Raw genomic sequence first — 17,034 nt, forward strand, 5'->3', positions numbered from 1 at the left:
ATGTTGGTGATTTTCTCCCTCATGCCACGAGAAATTTACAGGCTGAATTAATCAAAAGGTGGTCTCTGTAATTTTCCAGCCAGATGTCACCTTGACCGCTGCTATTCTCCAAATTTGGTCTCCTAGTATGCGAGTATTCATATTAAACATTGTCCAGATGTATGCTTTTGAAGATTCTCAGCTACAAGTATAAACCATTATTTTATGCAACCACTTTGAAAGATTAGTTGACCGGTCGACTAATAAATCCACTAGTCAGTGCTGTGGGCATCAGTTCACTGTTGAGGTCAGTGCCTGAAATATAGTGGTGGTAAAAACTGCAGTAAAGAGGCAGCAAGAGAGAACAAATCACTTCTTCTGCTAAACAAAAGGTCCATTGTACTTTATTAGTGTGGAAATACTACACAAAGCTGTATAAGACTGTGCTGAGTCTTGGGAAGGTTTTGAGAACCGCTATGTGAAAGGGCTGTTTGACTCTGCAAAACATCCAGTCGCGGACCATTTAGCACAATGAAAACAAATTTGGAGTACCGCTGGGCAATAACACAAGGATATCTAGTTTACTCACTACCAAATGTTTCAAACACAATTTAGGAATAACATTTTAAAATTGGATATCATGAACGTTTCCTGCTTCAGCCCACAAGGCTTAAACCTTGCTCTGAAAGGTATTGCCTAATTGGTGAGTACAAATGCAAGCACTTGCTACTATCATTTAGCTTGACAAACACTTTTTTTTGTGTCCCATTGGTCAGTGCATGGCCCAGAGCCAGTGTTAAGTTCTCTGCGAGAAGTTCTCTTCTTAGAGCTGGGATGATTTTAGCATGCAGTTTACATCAGACAGTCAGTGCACTTCTGTGGGCCTGAGTGCCTGAGGCTGAAACCTTCAGAAATACATCAAGAAAAATCAATCAAACTGCAGATTCTGCTGCTGGAGCCAGCCCCTATTAGGATACTTTTCACAGATGTCCAGAACACTCACATTTTTTAATGCAGCAATGAAGACGAGTTGGCTACTTTTTTGTATAACTAGTTAACTAGTAAAAATGAACTGTCATTCGACCCCTATTACTTTATCCTAATCATTTCACCACAAGTAATACAAACATCCAGATCTGTAGAAAGTACAACCCACTAGTAACTTGCTTGTCTTCATCAACTGGTGCGAGATTTAAATTACTGAAGAGATAAATATTTAGTGATTACACATTGCGAAGCAATGTCCAACGCCATTGTCATCTGATGGTATATTCTTCTTCTTATGATTGTTATTGCTTTTCAGCCAGTTTTATGTTGTTTCGTCCACTTTTCAAGGTATTGACATCATTCCATCTCTGGAATGTTCAGTCTGATTTGGAATGGTGTGCTTGTGTGCAGCCTTTTGAACCAACATAGGTGGTGGTCTCACCACAATCATTGTTAAATCACTTTTCATTTATTTTATTATTTTTTCCATAGGAATTATATTACAATGATAGAAATCCATTAGTAACACCCTGTTAACCACATAGTATATCTGAGCAAACATGAACAGACTCCTAACAACTCCTTAGCAACCACCAGGAATACCAACCACCTAACAACTATATAGCAACCACTTGGGATACCATAGCAACTACCTAGCAACATCCTAGCAATCATCTGAGATATCATAGCAACCACTTAGCAACACCCTAGCAACAACTTGGGATAACTTAGCAACTGCCTAGCAACATGTTAGCAAGCTTAAGCTGCACAATCACTCACTTTCCTTGTTCTTCTTCTTCTTATTTTTCTGTTGGACATTTGTCCACGAACTCGTCCAACAATTCTTGAGATATCAACACCGTTCCAACTCTGCAATATACGGTCTGATTGGGAATGGCGTACTTGTGTACAGCTTTTTGATCGGATGTATGGTTTTTGTAAAATCATTGATACAAGTTTTGATACATTGATTATTGATACAAGTCCATTAGCAACACCCTCTTAACTATGCGGGGAACCATAGCAACCACCCAGCAACGACCTAGGTTACCATAGCGACCACCTAGCAGCACCCTAGCAACCAAATGGGATACGACAGCAACCAATTTTCAACATCTTTGCAACCACTTAAAATACAATAGTGGCCATTTGGCAACACTCTAGCAACCACCTGGGAGCTGGTAAAGCTGCACAATCACTTTGTGTTTTCTTCAGGAAATGCACTTTTCTAGTTTTTTACTGACGTCCCCTGATGAACTAATCCAGTCCTACACAAGGCTTTACAAAATAAGACTGAAAATCAAACCTCACTCTGAAAATATCAGAAGAAAGTAGAGAGAAATGAAATGCCGCTGGGTTTCACTCTCAAGCGTGAAAACATTTGTATTTTTCTCTGCTGTGTAGATGGAGGAGTTGATAGAGAGAGAGCTGGATATGCATGGCTGTTTTATCCTGCTGTCTGATGATGCTGGGATGCTCTTGTGTTTCTGCAGAGAAGCAGAGAGGGGAATTTTGAGTCTCAAAGGGGGCTTGGATGAGTGAACTGCATATTTTCCCCTCCACAGCTGAGTGGACGCACAGTCTGAATGTCCAGTTGAGTGGATTGCCAGCGTACAACAGACTGAGTTTGATCAAGACAGCCAGATAACACAGACTAGACAGTGATGGATGTGTACCTAAGCCACAGATTCAGTCTTCTCAGTGCGTTACTGCTGGCTACACACGCTGTTTTTTATAGTTTAAAGATGTGGAGTCATACATGTGTCCCATATGTATACATTTACAATACAGTACATAATTACCTGAAATCTTCAACACTGAATATAATATCAAATCTATCAGTATTTCGTTTGCCTACGTTTTACTTTTCAGCATCTACTGCTACTTGAACTGCATCCTGCCAATCTTAAAACCAACCTGTTGCACACTCAGTGCTATGGGTCAGAAAGGATGTGTAGCTGTCAAGAAGCCCTCACTGAGAAAATGGAGTAGACAAAAATTGCACTAAAACACCATAATTGGACATTCGAGATGTGGAGTAAGATTTTGTGGACTGGTCGAGTCTGAATTTGAGATCTTGGGAAGTACCTGAAGGCATTTGTACACAACCAAAACAGTGAAAGCCTTAAGCAAAATAGACAACTAATGCACATTTGGGAATGTACACATCTGGAGTTGGTGATTTGCTTTTGATTGAAGGCATCATGAATGCTAATAACTGCAAGTAATTCTAATACATCATGCAACACCCTCTCTGGTCTGGTTCATCTCCATCCTCTCTCCACAGGCAGAGCTTTAGAAGAGGAAACAAAGCCAATCAGAAATCAGGCTGATTAAAATGGTTGTTATAATGGCAGTTACAAGTTTAACCATTATTTTATGCAACCCCTATAAAGACTAGCTGACCAGTCAACTGATAAATCCACTAGTCAGTGCTGTGGGCAACAGTTCATTGTTGAGGTCAGTGCCTGAAATATAGTGGTGGTAAAACGGCAGTGAAGAGACAGCAAGAGAGAACAGAAATCAGTTTTACTGCTAAACAAAAAGCCAAAAGTACTTTACTAGTGTGGAAATACCACACAGAGCTGTGTAAGACTGTGCTGAGTGTTGGGAAGGTTACGAGAACCGCAATGGGAAAGGGCTATTTGACTGATATGCATAACATCTACTCAAAGACCATTTTGTGCAATGAAGGCAACCTTGGAGTACCACTGGGGCGTAACACACTGATATCTTGTTCACATTCTACCTGCATTTTCAAACAAAATTTTGCAATAACATTTTAAAATTGGATATCATGAATGTTTCCTGCTTTAGTCACTAGGCCCATACCTTGCTCTGACAGGCATTGCCTTATTGGTGAGTAGAAATCCAAGCACTTGCTACTAGCATTTAAGTTGATAAACAATTCAGTGCATGGACCAGAGCCAGTGTTAAGCCTGAGGCTGAAACTTTCTTAATACAGCAAAAAAGCAATCAAACTGAAGATTTGGGAGGAAATTCTTTCTACAGCAACATGACAACACCAAACACTCTGAAAAGGCCAAAATATACTTATTGAACAAAGAAGCTGAACAATGGGCTGACCACCCCAGAGTCCAGATTTCAACATCACTGGATGAGTTTGGGATTACCTGGATCATGAGAGCAGAAAATGCAACCAACTTCTAAGACTGATCTTTGGAGGTGTGAAAAAATCCCTGCAGATTTCTTTGACCTCCTGAAAAAAATGGAAGCTGTAATAAACAAATGAAATACTAAAAAAAAAAAGCAATACTGTATTTAGTTGCGGAGGCTTTTGTTTAACTTTCTGGTGTAGTTGTTCATTTTTCTGACACTGAAAAATGAATAATTTTTACATAATGACTGATTTGACTGATTTGCATAGTACCATATATGTAATAATGATATAAACCATTTATATTAGATATTTTTAAAACATAACCCTAAAGCTAATGTTAATATTAACTTCAGCAACCTAAAAGAAATGGTTTTACCGTTTTTTTTAAAAAAATAAGTCAACTATGCAGTTATGCATAAAGCACTTTTTATCAAAAAAGGGGCATTTTTCTGAAAATTGTCGTGAAAATGTACAAAAACAAATACTTTTCATTTTCCCATGTGTCTACAACTGTGCTCTGTGTGCTTAGATGTGTGTATGAGTAAAGATAACTGACCCAAACAAGTATGCAGTTAACGTATCTTCAGGCTGTTGCAAGAATCAAAACAAAAGCTCATTTTTGAAAACAGGAATGTGTAATTAAAATGAAATTATCACCATTCTATAGTAAAACAAGACTTACAATCAACTGTATCATGCATCATGAGTGGTTTAAACGAGATATTTTTTTTGCATTATTACCTTGGTCGCTTGTTTCTTCTAGAGTTAATTCCCAAGTTCTTCTATTGGATTTTAAGGGTTGAAATGGCCAATAAGTATGAGTTATTATTTTCCAGATTCTGAAAACGACTTGAAATAAGATCATCCACTTGCATAAACTTGCAAAAACCTTGCTGGTTTTCTCAGAAAGATGGACTGGCTGCACCAAGGTCCAGACCTCAACATCATTGAATGTGTTCGCGATTACTTGTATCGTGAGAATACTGAACTTTGGAGGTGTGGAAAAAATTCCTTGAAACTTTTTATTTTTTGCAGACTTCTTTGAAAAACTGACTCAAGTCTCTGGAAAATAATGGGAAAAGCTTTTTTCTAGACACACAAAAAAAAATAACTTGTACTTAATGGCTGTTTTGACTGGAGATTAAATAAATGAATATTTGTTTGATGCTCTCAGAACAAAACTTTGTATCTCCATTTTTTGTCATTTTTCAGTTTTTGGCATAATTTGAAAATTCCTGTTGCCCTTTGCATGGGGCAGACCAAAAGAAACGGCCCAAAATTGCTTGGGGAAAATTCTGGCTCCATTGACTTAAATTAAAAGTGAAGTACCTTTTTTTCTTCTCCTGTAAAGTTATCATTTTGGAGATGAGGTTTTGTTCCAAAAACAGTGATATATTTCATTCTATGTCAGATCTAAAGTTTACCAAATGTGGAACACTCTTGTAGCAAATTATAAGAAATGTTATGCTTCTGTGATCCATCAGACACCTACTGTTAACAGATTAAGAAAAAAAAACACACTTTTTTGTTGTTACCTTTCTATTTTTAATTAATTGCAAATTTTATTGGTACTTCCTATAAAGCACTGTGAGCTGTGTCTCAATTATAACTCTTAGTTGATAAAACTAATCAGTGCTGGATGTGGTAAATGTTTTGAAATGAGGGTCCACACACAGCACTTGGGTTTCTCAGTCTTAACCATGGCACTTGGACAGCTGCTAATGCACCTGGTTTCTATGGTAACGGAACCATCAGGCTTGAACTGATGGTGGAGTAATTATAAGAAGTAGAAAAAGACTTCTGCATGCAATCTGTTTAATTTCTTTCTCTGAGTAAGTGATTAATGTCTTTTTTAGGGTTAAGCTTATTTATTTTCCCGCTGAAACTTTTCTGCTCAGTTGTCCATTCAGGTTGCGGGTGCTTGTTTATGTGCTGTTATTTCTAGCCCAGCACAGATGTCAGATTTTTCACAGGGTACCTGTAGACACACAAACACCCACAGCCCCCCCCCATTCCATCCAACTGTATCCCTTGCTACATTGATGAGGACAGGCCAGACCACCCCCCCCTAACTGTATCCTATATGACATTTTTAAAAAATGTATATTCATTTTCAACAGGACACCAATGCTGTGCGAAACTGCCTGCATTGTCCAGACTGTGTTTATAAGCTCAGAGGGATTGCCAAAAACATAAGTAACTGCTTTGTTTGCATTGCACAAACTTAAATTCCAAAAAAGGGTGGGACTGTGAAATTCAGTAAAAATAGATGTTTTATTATTTATTTATTTATTTATTTTTTTTGGTAAATATATGCTTATTCTGAAATTGAGACCGGCAACACATTCCAAAAAAAAATATGAGCTATTTAGGTCTGGGAATGTTGTGAAATGTTCTGAAAACATCTTATGTGATGCAATCATGCATGGGTATAAGAGCATCCAGGAAAGGCCTAGTATTTTATAAGCAGGGCTGGGTCTAGACTCACCAGTTCGCCAAAAAATCCATCACACTTGATTCAAAACAATTTGAATTTGAATGAGTGTTGGGTATTCCACCCACTATGGTGCATAATATCATCCAGGAAACTGAAAAAACAACTCATATTTTACATACATTTCTCTATACCTTTGCATAAATGGCAAGGTTGAGAACTACAACTGAATGCCCATGACCTTCATTCTTTCACAGCATAACATTAACCCTTTAAAATCCCAGTCCTGTTACATACTAAGACTTATCATTTAGTAAGTACAGGGACTTTTTAGGTTACAGGAGTGTGTAATAAAACTTTGAGCCCTGGCCGTTTAAGGGGTTAAAAAACAGTATTCTTCTGTGATAGATTTCAGCACATGTACTCAAGAATACTGTGACAAACTGTTGTAAATAGACACAGTTCTTCCCTGTGTCACAATGCAAGTTAAGATGTCCTATGCACTCTGCACTATGTACTATGCAACGAAAAAAATGACCATCCAGATTGTTACCAGTGTAAAGTATAAAAGCCAGGTCCATCATGGTATGGAGGTGTATAAGTGCCTGTGGCATGGCACCATTAACACTGTGTATATATTGTAGCATCCTGCTAATGGCCGCAAGAGTCTTAGCATGTGTGGCCATGCAGAGAGCCATGCAAAGAGGGTCATGAAGGGCCCACACTCCCTGTGAAAGGGACTTATTGTTGTTATGTTGTTGTCTGTTAGTTACAAGATGTGTTATTTGTGTGATATTGTGTCAGGGTGTGTCTTACTCCAGCCAGTTCCAAAATATTAATGTTGCATTCACATTTTGGTGCAACACTTGCTGCCTTCTAGATGACATCTTTTTCAGGGATGTGTGCTTATTTCAACATGACATATTTTGCATTTGTCACATCAGCTTGGCTGTGTAGTAAAAGAGTGATATGCTATCTCTGACTTATCAGTAACATCTTTAAGGACCCATCTGATACATTAGCAAAGTGTTTTATAATTCATATGCTCTCAAATACTCACAAAAATTGGCATTTGACTTCCTGTGGTTTAACATGATTAACACCTGAATACTGAGTTCGGTATTTGAATACTGGCACCTCAAATAGTTAATTGAGTACTTTGAGTGGTAGTGCACATCTCTATAGCTATGTTATAGCATTCCCAGCCTATTTTAATGCTGCCGCTACACAGTTCCTGGATGAATCAAGTTAAACTGAGCTTACTATAAACAATTTTCCTTAAATGTTGCCTCTGGTAAATAATTATGGGCTTTCTGTTTCACAAACAACTTTACTTTTGGAACTAAAAATTAAATGATTTGTTTCTGCTCAAAGAAACAATTTGTTTTCGTTGTTATTCCTTTTCTAAGCTCTGTCCTTAAGTAGTGCCTTCAAGCTAAATTCCCCCCTCTCTTTATTTTTATCCCAGTGAAGTCTGATGAGATATTGTTCCTTTCAGAAGCTGGTGATAAAACTCTGCACAGTGGGATATTTCAGCTGCCACAGAACATTCTGAGCTTGTCTAGAATGAAACATAATGTTACCCTGAAAGCATCTCCTTTCAGTCCCTTAGTAGAACACTTGCTTTTCTTTTTAATGCTTTACCCAAGCAAAAAAGTTTGTCTACTTCCTAATTTGTGTATTTAGGTTGAACTAACATGAGATCTGGTTCGCATCATGCAGTAGAAGGAGATTCACCAAGATGATCTCTAGCATTAGCAAGCATCAACACTCCATCATCCACACTCTTCAAAAAGGGTTTTTAGTAAAGAAAATGGTTCTCTCTTGAACCATGTACACTCCAAGAACTTTTTGCATAATTAAAGTGTTCTTTGCATCATGAAAGCGTTCTTCAAACTGTTTGAGAAAGTGCTATATATGGTTCTATATGGAACCTCTTTAAAAAGGGGCCTATATAGAAAGGGGTTCTCAAAGGATTCTGCTACTCTCATGATGTCAAGTTTGCAAAAAATAGAGGAACCCTTTTTGGAGCTATATAGAACCCTTTTTAAAAAGGTTCTTCATCGAACCATCTACAGCACATTCTCCATTAACCTGAAGGATGTCACACCTGGGGCGGACTCAGACTACATTTCCCAGAATGTGTCGGGAGATCATGTGCATGGGCAACTTCCCTTGGACGCGGAGTCCAGAATGGACTCCATTGCCCACAATCCCTCAGGAGATCATATGACTTTGGACAATCGTTCACGCACCTATCAGCGCTCACAATCCCCTGAGTATTAAGAATGTGAACCTGTGTTTGTTGTCATAGGACTCATTTAGTCTAGTATATAAGCCTGGGTTTTAGTCATAGTCCTTGTGAGGTATTGTTTCTCTTTGGACTTACTGAGCATTTCTCTGATCTGTTGGTTACTGCCTGTTATGACCCACTCTTTGTTTAACTGACCTTGATTTTTGCTTGTCCCTTCTTGTACCTTTGCTGACTGATTTTGGATCTGTGTTTTGACTTTTTGCCTGCTTTTTGATGACAATTTCTGCTCACTCCCTTTGTTTTGGCTGCCTATTATTATGATCACTTCGGTGATACTTTGCTGCCTTTTCGTTACGACCCACGCTTGTTTTTTGACCACGCCTTTGTCGCACTTAAATAAAACCCTGTTTGCATTTTTCATCCATGAGCGTCTGAATTCTGTTGCATCATCACAGATACAAAGAACTCTTTAATCATGCAAAGGGTTCTTTGAGTGTTCTTCATCTTTTTTAAGAGTGCAGGATTTGGTTATCAGCGTATGGTTTTGACCATCTAGATTGTTACCAGTGTAAAGTTCAAAATCCAGGTCTGTCATGGTATGAAGGTGCATTAGAGGTTCCATATAGAACCATATATAGCACATTCTCCGTCAGTCTGAAGCGCCCTTTCATGATGAATTAACCCTTTAATTAGGCAAAGTGTTCTTTGAATGTTCATGATTCTATGTAGAACCATTTTCATTATTAAAAAACCCTTGAAGAACCATCTTTTTTTTAAGAGTGCAGGATTTAGTTATCAGCATACGGTTTTGACCATCTATATTGTTACCAGTGTAAAGTTCAAAATCCAGGTCTGTCATGGTACGGAGGTGTATTAGAGGTTCCATATAGAACCATATATAGCACATTCTCCATCAATCTGAAGAGCACTTTCATGATGAAGAACCCTTTATTTGTGCAAAGGGTTCCTTGAATGTTCATAGTTCTATATATAGAACCATTTTCATTATCATTATCAAAGAACCCTTAAGAACCATCTTTTTTTTAAGAGTGCAGGATATCAGTGGGTGGGTCTATAAAGCTAACTGAGAGCAGAAGTGAGAACTGAGATAGGATTGTGCTGTATTAAAACATATTTAATATTTGCATCTAATGAAGAGAGGGCAATCCCGTTTGCTCCATAAGACTTCCAGAAGCAAATGCAATTTGTCAGCACAGTGTGAGCTAACAGGATTACAGCATTTAAACTCAAGTGTGTCCACTCACTGTGACTCCTGACCGACCCACTCTGTCCTTTCATCTCTCGGCAGGGAGAAAGTTTGATCTGTCAGCCATGCGCTAGTCTGTTGCAGCCGCATTACAACCACCGTCAGCTCCTCCTGAGGTTCATAATAACCTTATAACACAAAAAGCCTTCTCCGAACTTGTCTGATGATGATTCATAGTCCATTCTTATTCACTTATTTGACATATTCACTGTTGTTAGGGTCAATGCGAACTGGAAATCATAACTCACTTTTCTTCACTGTGGCATATTTGTGAGTGAAACATGGTATCAAGATGGGTCTCTGAGCTAGCTGAGCATCTTTACTTGTTCGGTGGTGGTGGTAGGAAAGGGAAGAGGAATCAGGATATTACTCATAAATAATATTTTTCCCCTGCCCATTGTTGCAGGGTGATGTTATCAAAAATCAGAAGGCATTTATTTTTAAAGAAAGATGTGGGTGAACAAAGGCTGTGTCTTTTAATTTGTGATATTGCAATTTGTCCATAAAATGACCAGAGGCATGAGGTAACATGGTCAATTTTAATTTTAGGTTTACTTGATGGTACAATACATAAAAATGCTAACATAGCTTACCTTACATATTCGGATTGTGACAAGTTTCCTTTACATAATTTAAAATATTGTCAGCATATCAAAAGATTGATTTCAATTGCTGTATTTCAATGCAATTTTGGATGTAAAGGGTTTTTTTTTAAAGAATTAATGGAAAACACATTTTAATTTCTCTAAAAAGGTGGGATTAATCATAATCTAGCATTGATATTACTTGTATGTAAAAGCCCACTCCCAATAATGTACAGAAAAAAATGAAAAAAGTTAATCTGGTCTACAATGTGTTTTGCAGCATAACCCTATATATATATATATATATATATATATATATATATATATTTACTTTGATAAAATTAGCATATCATAAACACATTACATGCATATGATGGTTATGTGGGTCCATGATTAGGGTGCAGTTTAACCCTGGTAACCTGAGGTGTGTCTAGCCCCTTTTTAAGGACCCCTAAATTAAATACCAGCATCCCTATTAAAAGTAAAATGTTTGTAAAGCAAGTGATGGCTTTGTGGCTCACAGGCTCAGAAGTAAAGAAAGTTTTCTAGATTTGTTAGTGTCTTTCCAGTTACAATGTTTCCCTTAACCAAAAGGTCAGATGTTCTTCCTCACAAGTGTGGGATTGGCAGTCCAAAATTATGTTAAAATGTACAGTTTGTTTGTACATGGGGGTTATGGTGGTGGTCTCACTAAGTGCTCACCACCCCTACAGCTAAACAAAATCAAAAATTAAAAATTTTCTTATTTTTCAACATTGAATCAAAGAAAACATTCATTTAAACATGCTACATCACTTTCTTTTAGGTTTTTGTGCAGTGGTTTAAATAAGTAACATGGTTGAAAGTCTCAGGGTTGAGATTTTGGCCTAGAATTAGCAAATACACAAAATGTGGTAAACTAGCATCATAATGACATGAGGTTATTAAGGACATTTTCCTCATCTACTTGAAATGTAGTTTTTTTTTATATATTTCTTTAAAATAATTTACATCCATAATTAGGATAAAAGTGTTGTGCTTTCAAAGTGACCTTGTAAGTCAGAAATTTCACAATATCACTGGAAATAAATGAGGGAATAATAAAAGCAGGAGCATTTTTGTTATTTACAATTGTAGTCAATTCGATAGACCTTAATTATCCCCACAGGATAATTACAAGATGCACATAAAACAATAACATCCACTCAGCATGTACAAATAGGTGAATAAAGAGGCATAAACTCTACCTTGTACACACTTAAAAAAGATGGTTCTTCAAGGGTCCTTTAGTAAAGTAGATGGTTAAACACTCAAAGAACGCTTTGCTTGATTAAAGCGTTCTTTGCATCGTGATTGTTACTTTTCTTTTTCTCATGGTCTTCAGGAAATTTGGATATTGCAAATTCTTTTTAAAAATGCCTCTTCCAGATATTTCATGGGAGTGAATGTGTTCGGGTTACAGTGTTGGCTGAACTGTAATGTGCATTTTTCATGGCATGCAATGTATGCATACCTGAGATGGTAAATGGATTGACACATTAATGCATAAATAATAACATTGTTGAAGTATTTCACTTATCATATTTTGAGGTAAAATGTAGTTATATTGTAGTTAATATTAGTGAGAAACAAATGGTTCCCCCATTCATGAAATCATGCATGGACTGATATTTGGTTGTAAGTAGCATCAGTCAACAATGGAATATCACGTTCTCTTCAGATATTTTCCTACATGTTAACTACAAGGATTTCCTCCATCTACAATACCCTGACTGTGTTATGTGGCATTTCAGGGATAATAGATACCTTGACCCACCAATTTACCACTTTGTAACACCAGGAACCTTTTCTGTGCCTGAGGGCTGAAATGCATGTGGATATAAACACTAAATAGGAATTGAATGTTTCATGCGATGCAGCCTTTATGAGGATTTCTCTGGGTGAGAGGAGCAAACGTAGTTCGCTCGGAGCACCGCTGTGATTGTCTGAGTGGATTTGGCGCGTCATCAGTCAGCGCCCAGGTGTCTCCCTCAGAGAGTAGATTCAATCTTAGCATGCTAGCAATACTCAAAAGAAGTCCTATCAACTGCTGCCAAAGCTTGCGGAACCTTGGTGTTTGTAGAAGAGACTCTCGGGAAATCATTTCTTCAGTGATCATTGAAGAAGGAGATAACGGCTGTTCTATCTTTAACTGTGGTTTGAGTGTGTTTTCATTGGTTTTCATGTAGTAAGCCAGGAGGAACCAGATGTTTTCAAATGTACATAGATTAACATGAAGCTCTGTGTTCATTATCACTGGATGGTAAAGATTTTTATTTCATGTTAAGAATAGAGCAAAGCAGTTCAGGGAGTACATCTGATACAAGTATAGCAGCCATATCAATTATTAAAAAAGAATCATAAGGTATCTATTGCTCAAGAGCGTCCATGTTGGTGTAGCTATACTCATTGGTGATGTTATCAGGAACTCCTACCCACTTTGCAGGTGTACAAAACCGGCTGTATTTCAGCTGTTCCTGCACATTTGTTTAGCAACTCTCTACCCCACCCATCCGTGGAAGATGATCAACATTAGACCAGATATTATTTGTTTGGTGGACCATTCTTGACACATCAGTGGCAATTACACTATTAGAAATAAAGGTACTCTGCAGGTACATAAACACATTACATGCACATGATGGTTATGGGGGTCCATGATTATCGTGCAGTTTAGCCCTTGTAACCTGAGGTGTGTCTAGCTCCTTTTTAAGGACACATAAATTAAATACCAGCACCCCTTATAAGAGTAAAATGTTTGTAAAGCAAGTGATGGCATTGTGGCTCACAGGCTCAGAATTAAAAACAGTTTTTCAGATTTGTTAGTGTCTTTCCAGTCAGTGTTTCCCCTACCCAAAAAGTCAGATGTTCTTCCTTCGCAAGTGTGGGAATTACGTTAAAATGTACAGTTTGATTGTTAAAAAAATAAATAAATTAAAAAAAAAAAACATGGGTGTTGTGATGGTGGTCTCATTGGGTACTGTGCAGGTACATTTTCCGTTCATGTGAAAAGTGTGTATTTGTACCTTTTCATAACCTAATGTTTTAAAACAGAATAATAACAATAAAATAAAAAGCCTGGAGATGAGATGGGGTGTTTGGAGTCAATAGACCATTATGGTACAATTATGCTCCCTGACTGAGGTACTGAGATGTTCCCTTGAGGGTCCCACCCCAGTGACAAGAGAGGTACTCCCCCAGTGACTGTTTCATACCTTTATATCTGAGAGTGGTGTGATAACATTGTATGAATGGATGCTCAATTTTGTGTTGTGAAAAGTGTGTTCTATCTACAATGTGTGAAATCCTCCCTTGTATTTGGGGGTCCCATGTTGGCTGGCTACTCCAGTGTTTACTGGATGCTAACTCACTCACCATAGCGGCACTAATCCTAGCTTCAATGGCAACAAAATGTTTGGTTTTACAGTTCTTTTGGAAATTAATGCAGTCTTCCACACATTAACTGAGGTCTTTGATTTGAGTAATTAGTAATAATTCCTATTTCCCTCTAGTCTCTTGGGAAATTTGTCAAGTTTTCAGATTTACAAATATGCTGCAGCATATTGGAAAGATTTCAGATGTATTCTGGGCATAGTTACAATTGTTAGGCAATGAAGGACCAACTGGGTGAACCAATTTGCTATAGCGCCACCATGAGGCAGACCAGTGTTGCATGACTAATTAATTAAGAATACCAAAGACAGAAGCTCACTGATTGTGGGTGAAGCAGCCGCACAATGATCTTTCCCTGAGTTTTTATTTGAGTGTCTGTTTTTTCCTAAGAAAGCATAGCATCGTCCTAACATTGATTTAATTTCATCGACCCCCAAAATTTTGATTGAGCACATTCTAAAGGTTTAGTAGGGGGTCCAAGACCCTAGGACTACCCTGTATTTTGCACCTTGACTCTGTATATTGAGCAGCAGTGTTAAGCACCAGAACTTCTTAGCAGTCCTTTAAACATTGGTAGATTTTTTGAGTTTGCACAACTCCCTTTTGGTCTGTCAGATGCCCCGAGGAGACTCCGACTTGCATCAGTTGCTGTCAAATTGTCTGTCTGCCATTTCTTCATCCATTCTCCATACAGAAAAGAAAATAATGATAGTTTCTGTCTTTTGAAACTGTTCAATGGCTTTCTTTGATGGAAGCGAAACTCATCAGCCAAAAAGAACATAAGTAGGACTGTATAACGGATTGAATGAATGAGTTTCCTAATGATTCCCTTTATATTTTTCCAGAGTAGTAAAAGCTGAAAGAGACCGGGGTGACTCATTACTTTTTTTTGTTGCATACAGACCATACTGAAACCGTCGTAGCAGCTAATATGAAGCTGTCACTACAAAAAATAATTAGAGGTTTTGCTGACAGTGGTAAAGCTTCAATTTTACACCGCGACACGTCTTGCATAGAAGTTCGGGCAATAATTCAGTTTAGCAATCTTTCCATATTATCCAGGAATTATTCAAGCAGCAACATTTATCATGTGAGCTGTCATCAAACATCATGGCTAATATGGTCTTACTTGTCAATTTCGGATATCTGCAATTTTCTGGAGTCCAAAACAGTGTAATAACTGGGTGCTGAATGTCTATGATTAGAATTCGTAAGTCATTTTTATTGATTGACCACCCAGCTTGCCCCAGAGGTTGGCCTGCAACCATCCTTGCCTCCGGCCTCAATAAAATATCTTTTCATTATGAACAGTTCTGGCTCTGGAGATGCTCTGAATCAGAATGTATGATAAAGAATCTGCTTTTATTATTATTAGTTCTTGCTGTTACAGAAATAGTTGGACTTTTCAGCGCTGTTGGGTGGATAATAAATGCAGCAGCATTGTTGTTATTTACAATTGTAGTCAATTCAATAGACCTTAATTATCCCCACAAGGTAATTATAAGACGCAGAGAAAACAATAACATCCACTCAGCATATACAAATAGATGAATAAAGAGGCATAAACTCTACCTTGTACACAGTTACAAAAGATTCAAGGGTCCTTTAGTAAAGTAGATGGCTCTATATAAAACAATGAACACTCAAAGAACCCTTTGCTTGATTAAAGGGTTCTTTGCGTCTTGAAATTGTTCTTCAGATTGATGGCTAATGTGCCATAGATGGTTCTATTTAGAACCTTTGAAAGGGTTCTATGGCACCAAAAAGGATTTTGCTATTGCTACAGACTTGACATCATAACAATAAAAGAACCCTTTTTGGTGCTATATAGAACCCTTTTCAAAAAGGTTCTACATTGAACCATCTATAGCATGTTCTGATAAACCCTTTCACAAAGCAAAGAAACCTTTAATCATGCAAAGAGTTTGTTGAGTGTTTATGTTTCTACACAGAACCATTTTCTTCACTAAAGAACCCTTGAAGAACCATCTTTTTTTAAGAGATATAGTTTTGAGGATTAAAGGAGTTTAAGATTAAAAAAAAATACTTGTGAACACAAATAAAAAAAACAAACAAACAAAAAAAAAAACATATTGAGACATACACCGATCAAGCATAACAGTAACAACAAACCCTATTAAGGACTGAGTACACCTTATCAATATTGAATAAAAGCAAATTTAAGCAGCTTTGAATTTGGCTCATCTTAAGACTTAAACATCATGCAATTTTACCTCTTATAATCTCAGGCTTATTACATAATAAGACTTATTATTCAGTATTTACAAGGACTTCAATGCAAACTTGCTGAGCTATTCTTAGGTTATAGAAGTGTGTAATAAAATTTGGGCTCTGACCATTTAATAGGTTAACATGTATTGTATGTACTGTATTACTTTTACGACAAAGTATGTTGGTATGGAAGCAAATCTCAAGGAAAATTGAAGTGGATTTATTAGATATTGAGCTGAATGATAAGGCAAAGTAAACATCTACAAAGCATCTACAGTGTGCTTGCCAAAATAAGTGTTATTACTGTGTTATTACTATGTTAATTAACTTAACGTGCATATTTAAGCTTGAAAAACAAATCTCGTATATGTCGCAACGAACAATGATACTATTTTCATGCAATGACTCTTAATCCAGAGACTTACTGCATAGCATGACGCTGGTCAAAGTAGCACTTTCTTTATTTTGGATCTTCGGTGCTGCTACATGAAGAATATACAGGGTGATTCAAAAAGCTTCATCCAATTTCAAAGCACCATATTTTTTACAACTGTGAGGCGCCTAGGAACCAATCACAATCCAATTGAAAGAGGGGGTCATGGAGTTTCGGACTGTCACTGGAAGATGGCTCCCTTCAGTCTGTGAGGAGATGGAGACCCCTGCGTTCTCCACTTCAATAAGAGTGAATCCGTCATAACTGTGCAGTGTGATTTTTGTCGGCAGTGAAGCTCCAACAGCTCAGAGCGTTCATCGTTGGTTCCACAA

The sequence above is a fragment of the Colossoma macropomum genome, unplaced genomic scaffold, assembly GCF_904425465.1.
Source record: "Colossoma macropomum unplaced genomic scaffold, Colossoma_macropomum, whole genome shotgun sequence".
NCBI classification, from domain to species: domain Eukaryota; kingdom Metazoa; phylum Chordata; class Actinopteri; order Characiformes; family Serrasalmidae; genus Colossoma; species Colossoma macropomum.